Below are 8,838 nucleotides of genomic sequence, written 5' to 3'. Positions count from 1 at the left end.
GAAGGGGGGAAACTTCCCCATTGATTCAGGGAATGTCTATACTAAAGCCATTACATTGACTCAGCTATGGTGTGCAGCAGCATCATAGTGTAGATGCTTTCCACATTCATGGAAGGGTTTTTCCTTCGATGTAGTTAATCCACGTCTCCGAGAGGCAGTAGCTAGGTCAATGGAAAAATTACACTGAGGGTCCATACAAGCTAAGTGCCTCGCACAGGGTGTGAAAAGTTTCCCCGCCCTGTGTGATGGAGTCTGTTGATCTATTTCTAAGCATAAACCAGGCCTCAGAAAAGCTGTTGATGTCAAAGACCAGTTGGGAAATCTAGTCCTATCTCCCTGCCAGGGCAGCAGAATCTTAGAATAGAATCGTAGAACCATAGAATATCAGGGTTGGAAGGGACCTCAGGAGGTCATCTAGTCCAACCCTGTGCTCAAAGCAGGACCAATCCCCAACTAAATCATCCCAGCTTCAGTTCTTTTTGTTCAGGCGAGTTGGAAATATTCCAGCTGTCCCTGATTCCCAGTAGAGATTATTCTGCATTCTGATTGAGCTCAGTGTCAGGCTGTGTGTGTGTAGTGGGCACTCTGTGTGTGTGTGTGTGTGTTTGGTGTGCAGAGGACACTATGTGTGTGTGCATGTGGTGGGGGGCACAGTGGAGCTGAATGTCAAGTGGAGACGGATGCGTGTCCCTTGCCCTGCCAGTGCTCAGGCTGGCGTCCCCCCTCCTCCCAGTGCAGGGCTCCTTGTGAAATCATGGAATAATGGGACTGGAAAGGACCTCGAGAGGTCATCTATTCCCCTCCCCTGCACTCACAGCACGACTGAGTATTATCTAGACCATCCCTGACAGGTGTTTGTCTAACCTGCTCTTAAAAATCTCCAATGGTGGCAATTCCACAACCTTACTGGGCAAATTATACCAGTGATTAGCCACCCTCACTGTTGGGATGTATTTCCTTATGTGCAACCTAAACTGCCCTTTGTGCAATTGAAGTCCTTTGGTTCTTGTGCTTTCCTACCCCCCACTTCCACCCCTCCCCACATATTGTTTTGCAATTTTATTCCTTACCTCTGTGTGAAAGGTTCGGTCACAGAAACCCCTTTGGAACTGACATCCGATGTCCTGAGACGTGAAGTTGAACATCTCTCCTTCTAGGTGGATGCCCCTGGACACCAGCTTATAAAATCATTCTCTTTTTCTTGCCCTGTGAGTCTTCCCCAGGTTTTGTCCACTGATCTCAGTTGGGGCCTGCAGACCTTGTTGGCATACTAACAAATTAATAATGATAATAATACAAGAATGAACAATACTACCATGAGCTCTGTGAAATTACATTGCAATGGGCTGGGAATTGAATTCACCTGATTCCACTCCCCATCACTAAACCAGTACAGAGGTAAACAAATTCAAGAATTGGTAAAGAGTTTATTCATTGCTTTTCTCAGGGCGTCCTTCACCTCCGTGTTCTTCAGGCTGTAGATGAGGGGGTTCAACATGGGAATAACCAGCGAGTAAAACACGGAGACTATTTTGTACATGTCCATGGAATAGCTGGAGGTGGGACGTAAATACATGAAGAAGAGGGTAACAAAATACAGGGCCACAGTGGTCAAGTGAAAAGTGCAGGTGGAGAAGGCTTTGCACCGGCCCTCGGCTGAGCGGATCTGTAGGATGGCGGAGATGACTATAGACATAGGAGAGGAGGACAGGAATAAAGCTGCTCATTATAATGCAGCACGCGAAAGTAAACATCATATTCTCACTGATGCGGGTTTGAGAACAGGAGAGCGCCAACAGTGGGGGGATGTCACAGAAGAAATGATTGATGATGTTGGAGCTGCAGAATGACAGCCAAAATGTAAAACACGTGAATATCGTTGAATCCAAAACCCCCAGAGCGTACACCCCAGCCACCAGTTGTTTACAAAGCTGCCTGGACATGGTGACTGTATAGAGCAGTGGATTAGAGATGGCCACATAACGGTCATACACCATCACAGCCAGCAAATAACCCTGAGAATCTACAAAGGCGATAGAGAGAGACATTTGGACAGCGCAGGCAGTGAAAGAAATGTTTTTCCTCTCGGCTAAGAAATTGAGCAGCATCTGAGGGGAAATTGTTGAGGAAAGGCAGAGGTCACAGAAAGACAAATTACTGGGGAAAAAGTACATGGGGGTGTGCAGTCGGGGGTCAGTTGTGATTAACAAGATCATCCCCCCATTCCCCACTAGGGTGACCCCATAAATCAGTAGGAAAAGCCCAAACAGGAGGACCTGTAGCTCCGGACGTTCTGTCAGTCCGGAGAGAATGAACTCAGTCACCTCCGCGTGATTTCCCTCTTCCATCTCCTCTCAACAGAGATCAGGCTGCTACAGAAATATGGGCAGATGGTGGTGCAGAAAACCTCTCCCTTCTCTGTAATGCAGTAAGTGAAGATAAGTGGAGATCAGTTTCTCAATGGACATCAGTACCCGCTCCGGGAAGGGCTTATCCACAGAGCCAGATGTTCACAGCTGGTCATTCCTGGTGTTCGATAAAATGCACACGCTGTGCAAACACAATGACCCGCAGGTTAATCATGCCCCCCACACAAACACTCCTGTTCACTAATCCGAGCAGCAAGTAGTGACTCTGCTGTGAGAGAATCAGAGTGAAAATCATCCCAGTCTGATGAGATTATTTGTTAGCGGAAGAAGAGGTGAGAGTAAAGCAGTATCAATCTTTCTACCCTCTTTGGGCAAGGGGAGCTCTATGGCTTGGCATGTTGGTTTGAGGTAATGTTTACTAACTGTGCTAATTACGCTTTTTGGCATTTACTTGAGCCTGTATGAAAACCCAAAGACAGAATGGGAAGCCCTGGCTTCAGTAACTATGTACGTTATTGCCTATATTTTCCAACCAAGGAGGTCGCTCCTTTCGCTGAAGTGGTCGGAGTTGGGACTAAGGCTTTTAGTGCTGGAGGTCTGGAATTTAATACCTGCTGATCCCCGTGGTGTCTGTGACTCTAATTCAGGACTATAGCATGTACCTGCTGAGAAGAGAGAGAGAGATGTGCTGGTGTGCTGAGATGTGTGAATGATGGGACATGGTTCCTGAAGCAACTGGGAATACCTGAGCTCAGAGAGACACAACACCGAGTTAATGCATTCAGTGAACCAAAGCCACCCTCTGTGTAATTGGTGCCCTGGGGATTAATTTGACCTACACTTTCTTACTGTGTTATTAAATGATGCAATTTCTACCAGAGTTACAGAGTATGAGGTTAAGGGTATATTTCATCTTGATGTTTTCAGTGCAACCTGGGTACTGTGAAGAGCTGATCCACAGAGGGTGTTTTTTTGTTTTTTTTTTTGTGGAGACCAAAATCTTTTAGCTAAAAACTTAATATTTCGACTTGGAAGTACCGTTGGGGTTCCTCAGACACTCCACACCACCAATCTCTTCCCTGGGCCAGGCTCCCAGGCTGGACAATATCGCCCATGGTGCATGATGGTCTCTCCTCTTGCTGAGCTGCCCGGGAACATCACCAGAGTCCCACAGCCATGGTGTAGGGAGGAGGGGTGTTTGGTATTTTGATGGAAGGTTTATAATTTCTGGGGAAAAGATAATTTCTTTAAAATGTAGTTAAATAGAAAATCCAATTTCCCATCAAAAAAACTTCTCAAGAAAAATTTTCAACCAGCCTTAGCAAGAAATTTGGAATCAAAGGAACAGAAAGTCAGATACAGGTGAAATGTACTAAGTGTTTGCATCTTCAGATTATATCGTCTCAGTCATTCCTGGTTTCAGAATCACTTCATTGTCCTGACCCCAATAAGTGGAATGTAAAACCTATAAGACATGTAAGAGTACTCCAGATTATCTCGCTCTTTATAGCATGCCAATCACCACGGTATCCTATGTCCTTCCCTTGCTAGGTTACTCCCCAAGGTAGGGAATGTAGGTTCACTCATTTTGCTTGATGGACATCATGACCAGAGGAGCTCAGGGGGAAGCCACAGCATGCTACGGGCTTCTGCAGTTCACAAAACTATTCCACTTGCATGCATATTATCTGCACACGGAGCTCAGCTGTAAAATGCTAAATAAATCTATGAGTCAACTACAAATAGTCATGCTGTCGTCGTATATATTAATATTTTTTATAATGTATGTGAAGTTATAAGATGACACTGTATCATGTTATTAATACATGTTCCAAGGTGAGGCTGGGAAACTGGTTTGTCTTAAACAAAGAAATGTTTGTGCTGGTTAATTCTGGATCTGAACAATAATCAGAGTCATCAAGCAGGAAGGGAAACCAACGAAGCCCAAAAAAGGTGAGGAAACAGCAACAGAGAACATCTTTCTACATAGATATTTCGTTTTCTGGTAACCAGGTGGAAATGTTTCTCAAAGGGGGGGAAGGACTATAAAAAGAAGGGGCAGACATCCCAAGGCATCCCTCTCTGTCTTCCAATTGATTCACTGCATCTGAAGGGATAAAGGAAGCAGCCATTGGACTGGGGGAGGGGTCCTGACCTAAGAAGTTTGGTCAGTGAGACTGCTGAAAGCATGTGGTGAGGAAATTTTTGCTTTGAATTTCATATAATTTGTTAACTTAGTCACAAGTTGCATTCTAGCTTTATGTTTCTTGTAACCATCTCTGACTTCCATGCCTCCTTATTTGCACTCACTTAAATCTATCTTTGTGGTCAATAAACTTTGTTTTGTTATTTTATCTAATCCAGTGAATTTCAATAGAAGTATCTGAGAAACTAAGTTGAAGGCATGTTAGTGCTATTAAAGAAATAATGGACAATGTAGCTTGTATTGTCCAGGAGAGGACTGGGCAGGACAAGATGTACATTTCGGGAGGGAAATCGAAGAATGCGGAGTGTGTTGGGGTCACCCTGCAGTATAACCAAGGGTGGTGAGAGCCTGAGTGTAATCCAATTATTCCTGGCCAGGCTGCAGTTACACACACATGCTCAGGGTGTGATTTGAATGCTAGACGGTTGTTTGTGAGTGACCCAGGTGGAAGCCACTTCAGCAAGGCATTGCAAGGTTGCAGGTCAGTGTGACACAGCTGCTGATTAGTCTGGGTTGTCACAGCCACCAACCTAGGAAATATCCCAATAACACCAAAGGTGTGGTGCTGACTGACTGTAGTGTTTGATTGACATGAAATGGTGAGCTCACCACAGGGATAGGCCCATGCTCTGATCCATGGCTGCAGATACACAAGGACATTATGGTCATCACCTCCCCACAAGGAGATCCCTGGCAGGTCCAGTGATGACTCTTCTCTTCTTCACTATGATAAAAAATATCCCCCACAGGTGTGTAGGCTTGGCTGGTATTATCAGTGCTCCAGGGAATGTTGGTTCCCCCTTCTCCTAGGCGGTGCCAACCTGTGAGGCATTGCAGGATCGAATGGATTAGGAGGAAAAATTGATGACCCAGGTAAGCTATATTCTTTGGTCTAATCCTTAGGGGAGAGGTTTCAAAGAATGGACGCAAAGTCCTGCTTCCTTGAACACAAGTGGAAATAACCAACAGCGAGCAAGCCAGCTCCCTCCCTATTCTTTTGTTAATTTTATTTATTTCATATAATTTATAGTCCTTGAAACAGAGTGTGACGTTGCACCCCATAATGCTTTGTAGAAATATGCTTATGAATGTAAATATAACATAACTGGAATATGTTTAATGCAAGATATGCCATGTAACATATCTCTTCAAAGGTTACCATAATCTGGATGTATTCATCCCATTTCCATGCATGTATCATTTTTGTATTTGAATTTATGAATTTTGGCTACATACTGGTTTGATTTAAAGTAGCCTCAGTGAAGCAGTTGGTCAGCTTCTTGAGAAAAGAGTATTCTCTGTAAGTGCCCAATCAAGAAACACTTAAGCTAAAATGAACTTTGAGAGACACCAATCCACATTTGAGCCTCACTGGCAATGTGGCTTCGGCCTGTAAGAAACTGAGTCATGAATGGACATGTGACTTGCCCATGTGACTCCAAAACTCCATCTTGGAGCTGGATTCTGCATAGGAGAGGGGAAGGAGTTTCCACCCATGAGAGAGAGTATATAACCCCCTGGGAAACCCCTCCATTTTGTCTTCAGCTGGCACAAAAGATACTTTCTCCACCACAAGGAGATACCTGAAAGAAACTGGAACAAAGGACAGTAACTACAGGGGTGTGCATGATTGCTGGACCGAGACTAGGAGGAAGTCTAGTCTGTAAAAGAGGCTTATTGGAGCTGAGATTTACGTGCATTTTGTTTTACTGTATTAGGCTTAGACTTACATGTTTTATTTTATTTTGTTTGGTAATTCACTTTGTTCTGTCTGTTATTACTTGGAACCACTTCAATCCTACATTTTGTATTTAATAATATCACTTTTTACTTATTAAGTAATACCGAGGGGGGGGCAAACAGTGTTATAGAGGGCGAACAATTCATGAGTTTACTCTGTATAAATGTTATACAGGGTTAAACGGATTTATTGGGGTTTGCAACCCATTGGGAGCTGGGCATCTGAGTGCTGGAGATAGCTGTTTTCAGTTAAGCATGCAGCTCGTGCGGGAAGTGGTTCAGACTTGGATCTGGGTTTGCAGCAGGCAATCGTACCTGGCTCATACCAGTTAAGGTACTGAAGTCCCAAGTTGGCAGGGAAAACAGGCTCAGAGGTAGTCTAGGCACATGAGGTGGCAGTCCCAAAGGGGTTTCTGAGACGCAACCCGTCACACAGAGTTTAATAATATAATTGCAAAACAATGTGGGAGTAGGGGAAGGATAGGACAACGACCGATGGACTTCAACTCCAGCATGGGCGGTTTAGATTGGACAATAGGAAAAACATCCCAATGCTGAGGGTGGCTAAGCACTGAAATAACTTTTCAGTTTTCCAGGAAGTTTCCAGGAAGGTTGTGGAATCTCCACCATTGGAGATTTTTTAAGAGGAGGTTTGACAAACACCTGGCAGGGAGATAAGACTAGATTTCCAAACTGTTCTTTTTGATCGACAGCTTCTCTGAGGCCCAGTTTATGCTTAAACATTTGTTTAACAGAGCTCTGTTACACAGTGTGGGGAAACTTTCACACCCTGTGCGAGGCAGTTAGCTTGTACTGACCCTCAGTGTAATTCCTTCATTGATCGAGCTACTGCCTCTCAGAGACATGGATTAACTACATTGAAGGAAAAACCCCTTCCATAAATGTTGAAAGCATCTAGACTACCACACTGCTACATACCATAGCTGAGTCAATGTAATGGCCATAGTATAGACATTCCCTGTATCGATGGGGGAGTTTCCCCCTTCCTATTAAAGCAATTTTTTCCCTCCTTTTCCATCATTCTTGTCCCTCCCTTGGCAAAGCTCTTTCCTTCTTTTGATAGGTAAATATGTTCAGAAATTTTTACTCTCAGCATAATTCCTTCCTTCCCCTCTCATGAATGTCATTTCAATTAAAGGCTGAAGTGCTCTGAAACTGACTTGTTTGCCCATGGTATCTCTTTCTTTTTCCTCTCTTCACTTACAAGGAGTTGAGGACGGAAGCAGAACCTTCTCAAAACCCTAAAATGAGACTAAGAGTCGAATCTTTTCCTCTTTGCTAACCGCACCAACCCTTGCTCTTTGCTAACCCTTCATACCTCTGGGGCTGCTTCCTTGGGCGGCAGAGGTTAAATTTGGCTTTCATGACTTTGAAATTTGCTCCCTGGAGCATCTTTGCTCCCAGGACAACAGGTGTGCACAGCATATGCAATTAATGTTGTTGCCGTGTCTTTCCTTGTGGAAATGCAACACAGACGGCCAGATCATCAGCTGGCCTGGATCGCTGTCTCTCCTGTTAGGTCATTTTAACACAATACAAAACGGAGGTAACTGGATTCCACTTTATTTGTTGGTCACCTCTCCAAATGTCTCTTTAAGTAATTTCCCAGGGTTGGGACGCAAAGGTGTCTAGAAATGAGTGAATTTCTTCTGGACTAATAATTTACTGTCAAGAACAATACCTTTCGATTGACCATTAACTATTAATAAATGTGTTTCAAATACTCCTAAAAGCTTTGTCCCAAAACAATGTGAGGGGAGAGGATTTTGATACCGACCGCAACATAGCCACTGTAGGAGGCAGTGGTGGGCCTTCCATTTGTAATTTTTAGCCCAGTAATTGGGATGTTCACGTCTCCAAGAGGCAGTAGCTAGGTCAATGGAAAAATTACACGGAGGGTCAGTACAAGCTAACTGCCTTGCACAGGGTGTGAAAAGTTTCCCCACCCTGTGTGATGGAGCTCTGTTGATCTAATTTTTAAGCATAAACCAGGCCTCAGAAAAGCTGTTGATGGAAAAGACCAGTTGGGAAATCTAGTCCTACCTCTCTGCCACGGCAGCAGAATCCCCTTCGGTTCTTTTTGTTCAGGCTCGTTGGAAATATTCCAGCTATCCCAGCTTCCCAGTAGAGATTATTCTGCATTCTGATCAAGCTCAGTGTCAGACTATGTGTGTGTAGTGGGCACTCTGTTTGTGTGTGTGTGTGTGTTTCGTGTGCAGTGGGTACTATGTGTGTGCATGTGGTGGGGGGCACAGTGGAGATGAATTTCAAGTGGAGGCAAGTGTGTGTCCCTTGCCCTGCCCACAGCTCAGGCTGGCATCCCCCCTCCTCCCAGTGCAGGGCTCCTTGTGAGATCATAGAATAATAGGACTGGAAGAGACCTTGAGAGTTCATCTATTCCCCTGCCCTGCACTCACAGCACGACTCAGTATTATCTAGACCATCCCTGACAGGTGTTTCTCTAACCTCCTCTTCAAAATCTCCAACGGTGTTAATTCCACA

General features: G+C 44.5%; 1 pseudogene; it reads right to left on the bottom strand.

Annotated features, from left to right (window-relative positions):
- Window positions 1–1,408: 1,408 nt before the first annotated feature.
- Window positions 1,409–2,348, bottom strand: LOC140913730 (olfactory receptor 5AR1-like; annotated as a pseudogene).
- Window positions 2,349–8,838: the final 6,490 nt, after the last annotated feature.

This window comes from Lepidochelys kempii, chromosome 6 (genome assembly GCF_965140285.1).
Source record: "Lepidochelys kempii isolate rLepKem1 chromosome 6, rLepKem1.hap1, whole genome shotgun sequence".
Classification (NCBI taxonomy): domain Eukaryota; kingdom Metazoa; phylum Chordata; order Testudines; family Cheloniidae; genus Lepidochelys; species Lepidochelys kempii.
This window is presented reverse-complemented; position numbering and strand designations above follow the sequence as displayed.